General features: G+C 51.9%; 1 protein-coding gene and 1 long non-coding RNA gene across 2 annotated transcripts in view; one reads left to right on the top strand and one right to left on the bottom strand.

The window, feature by feature from the left end:
- The window catches only part of ADCY7 (adenylate cyclase 7), a 62,660-nt gene extending 51,408 nt beyond the window's left edge, over positions 1-11,252 (bottom strand). Inside the window, exon 1 of the mRNA XM_055553835.1 lies at positions 11,184-11,252. The gene's annotated coding sequence lies outside the window, so the exon portion shown is untranslated. The remainder of the gene's footprint in view (positions 1-11,183) is intronic.
- A 54-nt stretch (positions 11,253-11,306) lies between these two features.
- LOC129631350 (uncharacterized) lies at positions 11,307-14,144 on the top strand. The gene is made up of 3 exons (XR_008704008.1): positions 11,307-12,603; positions 12,974-13,124; positions 13,381-14,144. It is a non-coding gene; the product is annotated as an uncharacterized LOC129631350 (long non-coding RNA).
- The last annotated feature ends 1,237 nt before the right edge of the window (positions 14,145-15,381 follow it).

Raw genomic sequence — 15,381 nt, 5'->3', positions numbered from 1 at the left:
TGCCACACCCCAGAGGAGCCCTGAGAAGGGTCCAAGCAATCAGGCTGGTGATTCACTCTCATGACAGTCCTTTGTCCCATGAATATGGGATGAAGAGGCCGAGAGCTCTGCAGTCAGAGTCCCCATCGAGGGACCTTGGCCCAGTTACATTACCTTGGCCCATCATAAAGTCAGGGTGATGTCATCCAACACCTTGGGAGGCTGTGAGGGTTAAGTGAGAAATGTGTGTAGGGTACACGGTAAGTGCTCAATTATAGCCGAAGACAAGGAAGGCCAGACAGAGGGTGTTCTCTAGATCCTGGCTCTATTGCATGCCTGCCCTGGTCAGAGACCTTCCATGGCTTCTTGGTGTCTCCTGAGTCAAATCCTGGCTCCTCCGCTTGACCCACCGCCATGCCTGGCCCAAGTCATCTCTGCAGCCTGATCTCCCGTGACCCCACGATCCAGCTGCCTCACCCCACTGTGCCCTGGCTCAGGCCTTCCTGCCACTTGGGATGGTTAAAATGCTACTCATCCTGCCAAGACAAGGACAAATGCCACCTTTCCGGAAGCAATGTCCCATCGTCACCTCCTCTGGACCACAGGACTCTCCTTAGAGAATACACACTGTCCTACTCCTTCCGCAGCTTCCACGTCCAGTAACAGCTCCCTGTTCCTACGGGTAGTCAGCCCTCCAGGGGTGGGCTCCTGGTCAGTGTCCACTGGGGAATGGGCAGGAATGCTGGCTGTGGGCAAGAGGCCTCAGTTCTCACTACAGGACTGCTCGAGTGCCCTCATGACATGCTGGCTGGCTTCCCCTAGAGTGACTCAAAGAGTGACCCCTAGAGTGGCAGGTGACTTAAAATGCTCAATTCTGGGACTTTTGTAGGAACTCAATGAAAAAAAAAAAAAAAGATGGTCTCATTTCACTAGGCTGGGAGAATAAGAGCTGGAAGCTGCTGGGGCCATGGCGGTAAGCAGCCCCAGTGACCCTTGCCTCCTGGTGTCCACGCCCTTGTATGGTGCCCTCCCACATTACCTGGGTGACCAACAAAATACCGTAGACATCACATGCTTGTCTTCTGAAGTTATGAAAGATACTGCGGCTTCCACCTTGCTCCCCCTTGGATTACTCACGCTAGGGGAAGCCAGCCAGTGCCCATGAGGGCACTTGAGCAGTCCTGTGGTGAGAACTGAGGCCTCCTGCCCACAGCCAGCATCGACCTGCCACCCACACGTCTGAGCCACCTCGGAAGCGCATCCTCCAGCCCCCATCAAGTCTGGACTGGCACTGCAGCATCCCTACCTGATCAGGAGTGACGGGGGGAGGGGTCACCTCTTCTCTTCCAGCAGACCATCCCCCCCACTACCACCACCAAGCACCAGGCACTCAAGAGGGCTTTGTACATTTCTGCCAAACTGATCTGCCCCCAGAGTCTTCTAACAAGAACGCAGAGCAGAAAAACAGAACCCACTCTCTGTGCAGACAGCAGCACTCACTCGGCCTGGGAGGACAGAGCAGTCTGGCCCAGTACTGGCATCAGGTCTCCTGGCTGCCCCTCCTTCAGGCCCTCAGCTCTTCCATGCTCTGGGCCCGGGGACCAAAGTGAGATCCCCAAGGAGACAGCCTCGCTGAGGCAGGCACAAGCTTGTGGTCCCGTCACTCACCCTCCCCCCAGATGGACTTTTCACACTGCTGGGTTGGGGCCCAAGGGGGTTGCATTCCAGCGCAGCGACTCACCTCCAGCGCCTCTGCCTTCATCTCTTCTCGGTTGACTGCAGACTCAGAGATGTGCTAAGATCCCTTCCCTGCTCAGGTGGGAAACATATGGAGATGCTCTGGCTCACTCCTTCACTTATATCCTCCAAGTTACAAGATGGAACAAGGGCCTTCACTCCTAATCAGTGGTGGTCCTAAGGGGTGACTTGGGGTGAGCTACCAAACCACTCCAAAAAAAACACATGTGCTAAGAAGTAAACAGCATCTTTGCTCCCAAAGTCAGCTCCCTTAGCCACCGTCCCGCCTGTGTAGAGATCTAAACAGCTGCTCCTTGTCCCAGTTCCAATGCCAGACAAGGAAAGATGAACAACCCTGCATCCTGTTGGTGGCACAGCCTACCAGAAGGCAGGGGGCTGGCTCCCATAACCACCCCCTGGCCCCAGCCTCTGCCAGGCCTCCGGGACAGGACTTTGGACAAGGAAAGGGGTAAGCCCGGTCACAGTGTGTTGAGCAACTGCAGAGAATCCTAAAAGAACAGATGTGAAAGCAACTGCCCTGCCAACCAAAAGTCCTTACTTCCTTTGAAAAACTTGGCAGCTGGGCTACACCCACAGCCGCCTGTCCTTCCCCACACCCCGCCTGGTGTGAACCACTGAGGGACAGGGAGAAAGACCACGTCCCTCCCTACAGATCCTGGGGAGGAAGTTATGGAGATGCCACAAGGTGAAAACAGACCCGTGTGCAGAGTTCCACCTTTCCTTTAACAGTATCACAGATGCACATACACGGGTGTGTGTGTGTATACATACATATTCCACACAAGAAAGTCTGAAAGGATATACTCCAAATCTAAGGAGTTATCATCAGGTGATAAAATTCAGCATAGTTTTAATTTCATACTTTTCTTGTTTATGCCTGTTTTCCAACTTTCTCTAATAAAAGTATACTACCCAAGTAATTAAAAGATTAATAGGGAAAAGCAACTACTATGAAAAAAAAAGCAGGAATAAGGAAAAACAGCGGCCTGAGACTGGAAGTTCTCCACTCACTCAGCACCACTTGTAACCAGGTGAAAATGAAAGGTTTTTATGATAATGAACAATACCACTATCTCAAAGCCACTTAAGATTACAAGAAGAGATTGTCCCAGACAATGCAAGCCTCCCAGCAGAAGTTTGCAACCCCCTCTCCAAAGTGCTCTTGCGGTGGCCGCAGGGCAGGGTGGGCGTGTGCTGTGCATCAGTCCTTTCGGACTCTTTGCAACCCCATGGACTGTAGCCCGCCAGGTTCCTCCATCCACGGGATTCTCCAGGCAATAACACTGGAGTGGGTTGCCATTTCCTTCTCCAGGGGTGGGGGTAGTCGAAGCTAAAGTAGATCAAGGCTAGAGACACAACTACCAATTTATAGGAGGTTTGGTGGATAAAGAATGTGTTGATCATTATAGAGAGCTTAAAAAAGCAGAACATCTGGCACAAGAGAGAGAATGAATGAATATCAAAACTACGGATTAAAGAAGACTGGAGAAAGATATCAACCCATTAAAGATATCCCATTATGTAGACCTCATTGGAATTCTGATTTTAAAAACTAAAATATTTTTTAAATTTTATTTTTGACCTGTATGTAACAATTGGAAATCTGAACATAATACACTGACTGGATAGCTATAATTTTAAAGAATATTGCTAAGTTTTAGATGTGGAGATAATGCTTTTTTTTTCTTTCTTTTTTTGAATTCCTTCTCTTTTAGGAATATAAACAAGAATACGTCCTCAGTATTGCAGGTTCAGTTCCAGATCACTGCAATAAACGAATATGTCTACAAGGTGAGTCACACAAATTTTCTGGTTTCCCAGTGCATATAAATGTTATGTTTACACTAGACTCTAGTCTGTTAAGTGTGGAACAGCATTATATCTAAAAAACGTACATACCTTAATTTTAAAATACGTTATTGCTAAAAAATTCAAACCATCATCTGACAAGGTGGCCACAAGCCTTCAATTTGTTTAAAAAAAAAAGAAAGAAAGAAAAACACACACACAGAATTTACCTACAAAGCACAATAAAAAGAGGCATGGCTGTACTACCATTCCCACAGATGAAGTGACGTGAGGTCTGGAAGGGGGAAGTGCGTGGGAGCAGAGGTGGCTCTAGGGTGGCCCGGGCTGGAAGCCGTGACATCTGGGGGCTGAGTGTGCGTGGGCAGGCGTGCTGCTCTGTCTTCCTTCGTGGGCGTCTAGTTTCTCCATAACGCAATGCTGAAACAGTCACTGGCAGGGCTCTGGCATCAGCTCTCCCATCTGAGTGTCGCTCAGTGCCGGTATCATTTCCAGCCCCTCCCTACAGATGAAAAATGTCCCCCCACCCCCAGGGAGTCTCAAAGCTGGAAGCACAGAAGCAGTCTCAGCCTGGCTCCCTGGAAGGGGTGGGGGGGAGCTCGCTACCCTGTCCCCCAAATCACAAGGACGCACTCCTAGCCTGACCCCCGAGCACGGGCACAGACGACCCCAGGCCCCTCTGTGGAAGCAGAACAGGCTGCGGGGTTGCAGGCGCCACCACGGGCCAGCCCGGAGCGCAGGCTACCTTCTCTTTCGCCTCCACCCGCCTCCCCCACAGGAGCTTAAAGTCTTCCAGTACCAGCCTGGATGGCGGCACCTTAACCCCTCTCCTGGCAAAGCCCTCCAGTGGGCACCCCTCCCTGTCTCATCCTCTGACCACAAAGCAGTTTATGGAGGAGGGGGTTGCTCTCGGCGCCCAAGACCTCCACGCCCCCAGACACAGCCCTACCGCAAACCTGTATCCAGCCTTCAAGGTGAGAAGTGGACCTGTCTTAATTCACCCTACAGAAAAGAATCCCAAATGTGTACAAAGACTTAGCTATGGGCTCCTTAGAGCAGAGATCTAACGGCAGAACTACTGGAGGAAACCTAAGTGTCCAGCAAGAGCAGGGCTGAGAAAATCAGTCAGGGTTCCTAGTGTACAAAATGCTGGGATGAGCCCAATACGTGTCTGGGAAACCTAACACCTCTACTCCCAAAGCCTGGGAGTAAGCAGGACAGAATAAGAAATGTGATATTCATTTTTTTTCTTCTTGTCACATGTTAAAAAAAAACAAAAAAAAAAAAAACAAGAAATCATCTGGAAAGATTACACCAAGGCAGTAATGGGTTACATTAATGAGCACAGATTCTGGTTTATCTCCCCCACTTAACTGCTTAGGTTTTCTGCTTTTTAATAATAAATGAGAATTATTTCTGTAATTAACATAAAATCCAAGCCATCTGAAAATAAGAAATGAGCTGATCCTCTCCTCCTCCCCAGGAACGCAGCTCAGGGTCTTGGCCCAGGAGGCAGACGCTGCCTGGCTGTGTGGGACTCCTCTTCAAGGTCACCCTGCCTCTCTGAGCCTCAGTTTCCCCATCTGTCAAACACCAAACCCACCAGGCGAGCCCCTCCCGCCTGGCCATGGGGCCTGTCCCCTCCTCTGTGAGACTGGGGACAATAAGGCACACCCACAAAGCCACAGGAACAACACCTGCCCAGCCTCCCTGCCCTACTCCCTGTGGACCAGTGCCCTCACTCCCAGCCTTTGCTCATTCCTCTGCCTCTTGGGAACCAGAGGCCAAATGTGGAGTGAAACAGTGAAAGAAAAAGAAAGTGAAGTCGCTCAGTCCTGTCCAACTCTTTACGACCCCATGGACTGTAGCCCGCCAGGCTCCTCTGTCCATGGGATTCTCTTAAGCAAAGTACTAGAGGGGGTTGCCATTTCCTTCTCCAGAGGATCTTCCTGACCCAGGGATTGAACCCGGGTCTCCTGCATTGTAGGCAGACGCTTTACCATCTGAGCCACCAGGGAAGTCCTACAACCATATCCCCAGACCCCCACCTGATGTGCCAGCCTCCAATCCTCTGACCACCCTTCATGGAGGCAGTACAGCCCCATTTTACAGAGGAAGACCCAGAGACTCAGAGAAGAGAAATAATCACCCACCTACATACACCAAGCCAAGACGAAGACTGCACCCTGGGGGCCCTTCTGAGAGTTCCTCATGGGGTATCAGCAAACCACCCCTTCTGCAGAGCCAGGAGCACTGCTGAGGCTGCAGGCAGCATGGAGGGGAGATAGGAACTTGGCAGGACAGAGCAGGCGGGAGCGACACACCTTCAGGCTCCTGCTCCGCCTGCCTGCAGCCCCCGGCCTCTCCCCACACACCTGGCAGGTGCTCAAGTGTAGGCTGGGCCAAGGAGGTGCGATGCTGCACCCGCTGTGCCCACTGCACCTGCTGAAGGGGGAGCAGGTGGGGGCGGGGAGAGCCCCAGCCTCCAGGCCTGGCGCCCTGGGATCAGGTGTACACTGACACTCCCCTCAGACAGCAAACTCAGATCCCCCAGAGGCCAGAGCAGACATCAACCAGCGAGGCGGGCTGGCTGTCTGGGCACCAGGGCAAACTGGAAGCTCTGTGTGAGGATGCTCTGCTGCCAAGCTTCACCCAGCAGCTGTCACAAAGGAGTGTGGCCAATGCTGCAAGCCTTCTGAGTTATCAAAGGAAATCAGAAATCTGGCTTTTACAGAAACAGACTCACAGACCTGGAAAACAAACTTACAACTCCCAAAGAGAAGAGGGGGTGGGTAAATTAGGGGTATCAGATTAACGGGGGGCTTCCCTAGTGTTTCAGTCGGTAAAAGAATCTGCCTGCAATGCAGGAGATCACCTGCAATTCAGGAGACTTGGGTTCAATCCCTGGGTCAGGAAGATCCTCTGGAGAAGGAAATGGCAACCCATTCCAGTAGTCTTGCCTGGAGAATCCCTTGGACTGAGGAGCCTGGCGGGCTGCAGTCCTTGGGGTTGCAAAGAGTTGGACATGAATTAGCAACTTCATTTTTTTTTGTTTGTTTTAGGATTAACAGATACACACTGCTATATATAAAATAGATAAACAAGGATTTTCTGCATAGCATGGGGAACTATATTCAATACCTAGTAATAATCTATAATGGAAAAGAATCTGAAAAATAAATACATATTAAAATTTATATATGTAACTACAAATATGTTACATATATATAACTGAAAAAAAAAGAAATCTGGGTTTTTACATAAAATCTCATGGTTTCAGATGCTGGCAATTAATCCAAAATAAATTTCAAGCAGTTCTCCTATAGGTTCTCTGGACTCAATGCTGTGTGGCCCTGAGCAAACGACTTAACCTCTCTGGGATTCAACTGTCATCTGTAAAGTGGAAAAATTGCCCAAGGTATTGTAACAAGAAGATAAGATACACTTTGTCCATATTAATGATAATAAAAAGCAACAGTAACAACAACAGCTAAATTCAATGAGTGCCAGGCACTGAGTAACATGAGTTAACCACAGGCTTTCTTTTAACTTTGTATTTTGAAATAGTTTCAAACTTTCAGAAAAGTTATATGAAAACTACAAAGAACTCTCCTATACTTTAATTCAGATTTGCCTATTTGTATCATTTATTTATCACTTTTATTATCTGTTTATACATATGTTTCTCTTTAATATTTGCGAGTGGGCTGCTTATACAGTGAGCTTCTAAATACTTCAGTGCGTATTTCCTAAGAACAAGGCCCTATATTTGGTCCTTAATATTAATTTGTTCACTTAATATTAATATACTTTAATCTATAAGTGTGAGTCACTCAGTCATGTGTCTTTGCAATCCCATGGACTGTAGCCCACCAGGCTCCTCTGTCCATGGAATTCTCTAGGCAAAAATACTGGAATGAGTTGCCATTTCCTTCGCCAGGGGATCTTCCTGACCCAGGGATCGAACTCAGGTCTCCTGCACTGTAGGCAGCTTCTTTACAGTCTGAGTCTAATCTACAGTCCATATCTAATTTCATCAGCTGTCCTAATAATGTTCTTTATGTAATTTGTTTCAGCACAGATTCATATATTGCATTTGGTTGTCATGTCACTTTGGTCTCTTTTAATCAGGAGCTGTTCCTGACTTTTGAGATAAGTATTCTTATTTCATCTCCTTTTTATCGATAAGAAACTGAAGTTCAGAGAGGTTGAAGCACCTGCCCAAAGTCACACAGCTAGGAAATGTTAAGCTTGGACTCAAGCCCAAGAGATGCCCTCCAGAGTCTGTGTTCTTGTCCTCCAGGCATAAAAGCTTGCAAATACTAGCCTTTGTTGTTAATAACTGAAAACAATGCCTCTCTCTGCAAACAGGTAGATGGCTGCTCATAGCCACCTCACTCAGCAGGTGGTCATTAACTGAAGGGGTGGCCTCCTGTGCACACACTGGCTGGACCTCCCACTGCCAGCTCCCCACACTTGGCAATGGCCCTGGCCAAACGCCCACCCTAACCTGAGAGGCCCCATTTAGCTCCCTCTATACAAGCTGGGCAGTGGAGAGCTGGGAGGACCACGGCTCCTGTCTTTCTATTTCCCCTCTTAAAGTGACAGTCAAGGTTCAAATGCCCATGTCCAAAAATCTAAGGAAAACAAACACCCAAGGGGGCGGAGCCTGAAATCAAAAGGGCCCCCAAGCCATGCCCCTGGCCCACACTATCCCTGGGGTCACTTGTCCAAGAGGGGATTGAGCATGTCCTAACATACATGACAGAGTTGACTGGAGAGAAGGGTTTATAGGAAGAAGGAGGGGCAGGGGCTGGAGGTGGGAGTAGAGTTCTCACCGCAAGGAGCAGAGAGGACTCAGGACTCCAGGGCATCACGCAGCCTGTGTTACATGCAGAGAGGAGCAGGAGGCTGTGGGCTGATCACGCTCAGGAAATGAAACTCAGCTTCCTCAGTGAGGACCCCCAGAGATGTGGACTCATCCACTCTTCTCTGGCCAAAGCCCCTGCCCCCAATTCCAACCCAGACCAAGCGGCATCAGCTTAGGAAACAACTCTCTTTGATTCCCAGATGGGTGTGGCTCAGGGCTGGAAACTGCCACCAACCTTGCCTCCATCACCTCTGGCTCCTGTCCACCCGCCAGCCAGGCCCCATCAGACAGCTCTTCAACAGTCAGTCGTGAGCCACAAATACCAGCAGACTCGCAGCAGGAGAGGTGATGCTGCCAACAAGAGGCTTTGCAACAGATCCAAGTGTCGTCTACTGCCTGAGTTCCAGGCCATTCTAGAGGCTGATTTGTGCTGAAATATCTCAAAATCCTGGCACCTTCCTTTTGCACACCCTATTAAATTTGGAAGTTTACAGACCTCACCTGCAAGCCCAGTTCAAAGTTTCAGAAGCTAGAATAGCTCTTGAAACACTTCCAGAACAAACAAGAGAGTTTTGCTTTTCTTCTTCACTGTAGACAATGTTGAAAATACAGAAAGCATGAATAAATAAGAAAAGGATCTATTAACAGAGCCCCCCCCAAAAGATATCGCAATGACGACTCCTCCATCTTTCCTAGACAGATGGCCTGCCTACTGTGAGCCTCTCTACAGAGGTGTTGGGACTAAACTGTAAGCCCTGTCACCCCTATTGGCCAGCAGGCTTCCGACTGCAGGGACCACGTCTAACTCGCTTTTCTGCCTCCTGCCCAGGCAGGCCATTCAAGGCTCCCCTGCTGGAGTTGCCATGGAGGCTATGTAAGTCTTTATCCCCCCATTTGCAGTCCCTTTGAGCCCAGTTGCAAAAGAAGGGGTTCCAAAAGGTAGGGTCAGTAGCAAAACCCCAGAGCATCCCCCAGTGGGGGGTAGGAACAGGGAGAAGGAAGAGTTGGGCAGGTAGGTGGACAGGCAATATGTTTCACTCTTGAGGGGGATTTAATGGGCCCGCTTGAGACTTCCTGGGGGCTGGGATCAGGCTCCTAATGGGCACTGAGACTCCACCAGAACCAGGCCAAAACTGGACAGGAAGACCAGAAGGCTAGGCCCTAGTCCCCACTCCAGACCTAACTTGCTACAAGCCCTTTGAAGACTTCAACTTTCCCACTTGTAAATGGTGTTGATCATTCCTGTCCTAACTCACAGGATCAAATGGAACAAGGAACACGCCACAGCTCTGTAAGCCATCTGGCCTCAGAAATTAGAACTCTCTCACCTCTTCTTGCCTTCCTCCATAAAAGGCCCAAGAACAACCATGCTTATAAGCCCAAGGGCATCAAGGTTGAGGAAGATCCAGCCACTGAGGACCCTAAACATTCAGCACAGGGGGAGGCAGATCCAAAAGGCCCCCTGTAGACCCAGCTCGCCACTCCAATGAGGCCTCCTCACTCCACCAGGGATCTGCCCCGAGAGTTCCAGGTCCACAGTGGGACACGCTCCCCTCTCCTAGGAGGGCACCTGGCCACGTGGAAAAGCAGTGACTGAATGCCAGAGGCCCTCCTCTCAGGGCCCAGAGCCCCAGCTTGTCAAGTCCCCTCAGCCTCACAGCTGCTCATTCATTCGTGCATGTTTCTGTTGAACATCATCCTGGACCAGGTGTGAGGCTTCAGCAAGCCATGAGGGCCCTGAACCTAAGCCCAGTCCAGATCTGGCCATTCCAGACACAGCCCAACCTCTAAGGGCACCTGTGGCTCTCACCTTAAAGGCTCCACTTGTAATGAAACGGCCCCAACTCTCATTTTCCAGCTTTGGCTCTTGGCCGCAGAAAGAACAAGTGTTCTTGGCCTTTGGGAAAGGGGATCAAAGATATAAACCAGGAGAGAGAACAACTAGAGCCCACACTGAGAAAGCCTCCAGCATTTCACCCCCAACCAGGGATGGTTAGCTTCCCTTTCACGTGAAAGTTTAGGTTTCTGTCTTGCCAGCTCTCCATCTACACACTGCCCTGGCCCCCCACAGGCAAGGGGGTCCTGCTCACTGCTGGCTGTAGCTGGACGGCTTCCAGCCAGCCCTTAGTCTTGTCCTTACCTGAGTTTTCTCTCTGAGTTCTTTCTTACTTCAAACAGAGTACATTGGTCTTCCAGGGGCCCCTGCCTTGTCAGAGCCTAGGAAACCTGACAAACCAGCCCCTCTTTACCATCATAACCCAGTGGGCATTTCAACAGAGCGGTCGGAGGGTGCCGGACCGGGGGGGCACATAGCCATGCCCCTCAGTGAGGTCTCAGTCTGTCATCCGGAGAGTGGAGTTGGGCCCAGTTCCTACGCTGGGGTCCTGTCTGGGCCAGGGTCTTCCCTGAAGTACCTGACGGAGGGGGACATCTGAGAAGACCCACCCCAAGCTCGGGCTGGAGAAAGAGCAAGACCTGGGTGGGGGCGGCTCCGCAGGCAAGTTGCTGGCCGGAGTGTGGGGGTTGCGCCTCTCCCGGCTCCTGAGACGGGGAAAAGGCAGGTCGAGCGCGGGCCGGGCTGCAGCAGCCCCGGCCCACACCCACCCCTCCGTCTGGGTGCGGCCCCGGCGGGCGGGAGGCGAGGAAGCCGCAGTCGCGCCCCCCACGCCCACGCCCCGCTGCGCTGGGGTCCGAGGACCCGACTGGCGGCCGCGCGCCCCCTCGGCCCGGCCGGCCGCGCCTCTCCCCGCCGGCGCCGGCGCGCGCTCACCTGCCGGCCCGCTCCGCTCCGCGCGGCTCCCGCTCCGGCCGCTCCGCCGCCCGAGTGGCCGCGCCGCCGCGGGCCGGATCGCGCGATGAGGGCGGGGGCGGCGGAGCGGCCGCAGGCGCCCCCCGCTGGCCGCTCGGCCCAGCCCCGAGCCCGCGACCTCGCGGCCGGGAGGGAGCGCCGCGTGCCGCCGCCCTACTCGGTTTCCCCCAGAAAGGCTGAAAACGCGGACACCCCACGGCCGGCGCCCGCCTGCCCACGCGGGTGTGGGAGCCAGCGGCCAGGCGCCGTGGGAACGTGGGCAGGAAATAAAACCTTCTCCAAACTCATTTCTTCCTCAAAGTCACGCACGTGTCTGGACGCGCCAGGTGCAGCCTCACCCGCCCGGAGGGAAACACTTTCTAGCAAACTCTTTCAGCTGTTTCTGCTCCGATTTCCCACCCCACCCCCACTAGCAACGCCCGTTTCTAGAAGGATCCATAGACTGTGGTCTGGTACCCTCCTGCCAAGATGAGGGAAACGAGTCGCAACCTACTGTTTCATTCGGGCCTTCAACTCCTAGGGGGCCTGGAGGTCAGAGCCGCCCCAACGCCCGCGCGAGTCTGGCCTTGATTGACTTTCTTCTCTGGCACCAGGAAGACCAAGCCTGCCTCAGAAAGTAGTTGTCCTCAGAAAGTAGGTGTCGTAACCCTGTCACGACCCCACTCACTGCTGCCGACAACCCAGGGTGGGGCCCCAGAACTGGCAGCAAAAAAAAAAAAAAACGCTCTCCTGTTTCCGAAGCACCAAGGCTGGAAGAGCAAGAAAACCCTCCTCTTGAGTCACGGCTGGGAGGGACAGAAACTGACTGACTGAGGGGTAATCAAGATGAGGAGGGCATTTAGCTCATAGACCTGCATGAGTTTCTCTCTTCCCACTTGTCCGAAGCGCCCTTATGCCCACCGTGGAACCTGGGGGCTCCCGTTTTGCTGAGAGGAATCAAGTGAGCCCCTGTTATACCCATATCTCAGGTCCAACCTCAGAGGCCAGAGCCCCACAGGAAAGATGCCTGCTGCTGCTAAGTCGCTTCAGTCGTGTCCGGCTCTGTGCGACCCCATAGACGGCAGCCCACCAGGCTCCCCCGTCCCTGGGATTCTCCAGGCAAGAATACTGGAGTGGGTTGCCATTTCCTTCTCCAACGCATGAAAGTGAAAGTGAAGTCGTTCAGTCGAATCCAACTCCTAGCGACCCCACGGACTGCAGCCTACCAGGCTCTTACGTCCATGGGATTTTCCAGGCAAGAGTACTGGAGTCGGGTGCCATTGCCTTCTCCGAGGAAAGATGCCTAGGAGTCTGCAACTGAACGAACCCCAGGTGATCCTGTGAAAAGCCGGTTGATGAACTGTGGTCTACTTGGGACCATGTGATGGAATCCTGGAGTCAGGTACCCGGAGGTAACCCCCCGGGGATAAAACCCTGAACATGTGTGTCACAGCCTTGACCCCACAGTGGACTTAGAACCCAGCCCAGAGGCCACCTACTTTGGACCTTGAGGAATCAGATGATGGGACGCTGGAAAGTGATGTCCATTTCAGGTGGTGGGTGGGAAGATCCCCGCGGAGCCTTCTGTCCGTCAGCAGCAAGCCTTGCCTCATTCCCCAGAGACAGGCCGGGCACCGCCTCAGGCTCCCACAGCCTCTGGGTGTCCAGAAGGTGGACCCTGGCCTTCTGGGCTGGAGCCCTGACAGGTCACTGCTGCTTCCCCAGGGCTCACAAGGGAAGGTCTTCCTAGTGGCTAGGACTTCCCTCCACAGGAAATCGGAAGCCAGGGCAGGCAGACCTAATCCTCAGCAGAACTCAGCAGAACCAGCTCAGGCTCTGTGCCCGCCACCTCCTGCAGCCCCTCGCCCACCACCACTCAGGAAGTGAGAGGACCCACCTGTGTACTCCAAGACCTCAAGAACAGTGAGTGCCTCTGCCCTGGGGCAGTGTGTTCCCTAGAGAGAGAGGCGGGGCCCTGGGCATCTGATGACCCAGCTGGGGCTTATGTTCAGCAATCTCTTTGCAGGCCTTCAGCCCCTCATGGTGTGTGTGGTGGGAGGGGGGGGGTGGAGTTGGTGAGCAGGGCAGGGAGCGATTCTACGACCTCCCACCTTTTCGTGTGTGCATGTGTGTGTCATCTTTATGCAACTCTATGACCAATTCTCTTGACAGCAAACAGGAAAGCAGAGCTGGAGAAAGTGAGTTAACCATGCCGCCTGCCTCAGTACTCACCAAGAACTGCCAGGATAGTTCCATCAACCCATCAGTGCTGTGGTCACCTCAGTGGCTGCCTTCTTGCATCCTAAGTCCTCGGTCAGTGATTCTCAAACTGTGGCCAGCGTGAGAATCACCCAGAAGCCTGGTGAAAACACACACTGCTGGGCCCAACTTTGAACTTCAGATGCAGCAGTTCTGGTGTGGCCACCAAGAGTTCTACCTTCTACCCAGCTCCTGGGTGGAGCTTCTCTGGAGGCTCAGCAGTGAAGAATCCCCTCAGAAAGAAGGAGATGAGGGTTCCATCCCTGGCTCAGGAAGGTCTCCTGGAGAAGGAAATGGCAACCCGGAAATGGCAACCCACTCCAGTATTCTTGCCAGAAAAACCCCATGGACAGAGGAGCCTGGCGGGCTGTGGTTCCTGGGGCCCCAGAGCCAGACTCGACTGAAGGCTCTAAGGCACTGGTCTCCAACTATGGGTGGATCCTATTCCCAGAGATTCTGGTCCTGGGGTGGGTCTGTGAACATGCATTAGTAAAAACCCCCACATGAGTTTAGTTCGTGTCAAGGATGGCACTTGAAATCAGAAAGGCAAGGAATGGCTTCATCAATATAGTATTGGATGAATTGGCTATAACAAGGCAATGGCACCCCACTCCAGTACTCTTGCCTGGAGAATCCCATGGGCAGACGAGCCTGGTGGGCTGTAGTCCATGGGGTCGCTAAGAGTCGGACACGACTGAGCGACTTCACTTTCACTTTTCACTTTCATGCATTGGAGAAGGAAATGGCAACCCACTCCAGTGTTCTTGCCTGGAGAATCCCAGGGATGGGGGAGCCTGGTGGGCTGCTGTCTGTGGGGTCTCACAGAGTCAGACAGTAGCAGAGGCAGAATTATTATTGATACATAGCACCTCTTGTTATTGTTGTTTAGTTGCTAAGTTGTGTCCAACTCTGAGACCCCATGGACTGTTGCTCACCAGGCTCCTCTGTCCATGGGGATTCTCCAGGCAAGAATACTGGAATGGGTTGCCATTTCCATCTCCAGGGGATCTTTCCAGCCCAGGGGTCGAACCTGCATTTCCTACGTGGTAGGTGGATTCTTTACCACTGAGCCACCTGGGAAGCCCAAAAGGCAATATAGTATATTCTAAATTGTAAGGATAAATGGAACTCACACCATACTAAAAGACCAGTAACAACAACAGTCAACCAATAGACTCAAGATCTTTGTTCATGAAAACAAAACTTACAAAAGAAGGTACTTTAGTAATTTGGATTGGAGAAGCCTGCATAGGAAGTCAAATCCACACTGAAGGGTTGTAGTTAAAAGTTGCATGTCTCTGTCCAGGTGAGTGGGTCTCCAAATGCCCACATCAAGCATGTTTGTGATTTTAATTATCCACAGTGTTGAAAACACATTTGTCTGAAGAGTCCCTCTAACTGCCCCAGGGGCAGTGTACCCCACCCCCCTCCACAGGGCCAGCGTCTACTGCTAGAAGACCATCAACGTTTGTTGCCTGAATGAATTTCCTATGGTAGACAACAGTTTAGGGGCCTTGTTTCATTTGTGTAAGGAGAAGAAGATTCAAAAACCTAAAATAAATCACGACAGGAGAAGTTATGATTTGCCTATCTCAGCAAACTCAACCCGTCTCCTTATCAGGCTGGGCAGGACAGCACACAAGTTTCCTGAGGTTGGTGCTTGTCATTTCAGACCTGGTCCAACTTCTTCACTCATTACTATGTGGAGCAACGTCCACCTTCCCAGCCAGATGGTCCTTGTTACTTACCCCTAAGGAAGAAGGAGCTTTCTTCTTGTCCTCACTCCCTTTAGCAGTCTTGCCATGGACAGATGCCCTGTGAGTACCTGTGTATGGGCTGTGTGGATATCAATTTTATATTAGAAAGGGGAAATGTACTTCACAGTAGAAAAATGAAACAATCCAAGGATAAGAAGGATGAA

The sequence above is a fragment of the Bubalus kerabau genome, chromosome 17, assembly GCF_029407905.1.
Source record: "Bubalus kerabau isolate K-KA32 ecotype Philippines breed swamp buffalo chromosome 17, PCC_UOA_SB_1v2, whole genome shotgun sequence".
NCBI classification, from domain to species: Eukaryota; Metazoa; Chordata; class Mammalia; order Artiodactyla; family Bovidae; genus Bubalus; species Bubalus kerabau.
This window is presented reverse-complemented; position numbering and strand designations above follow the sequence as displayed.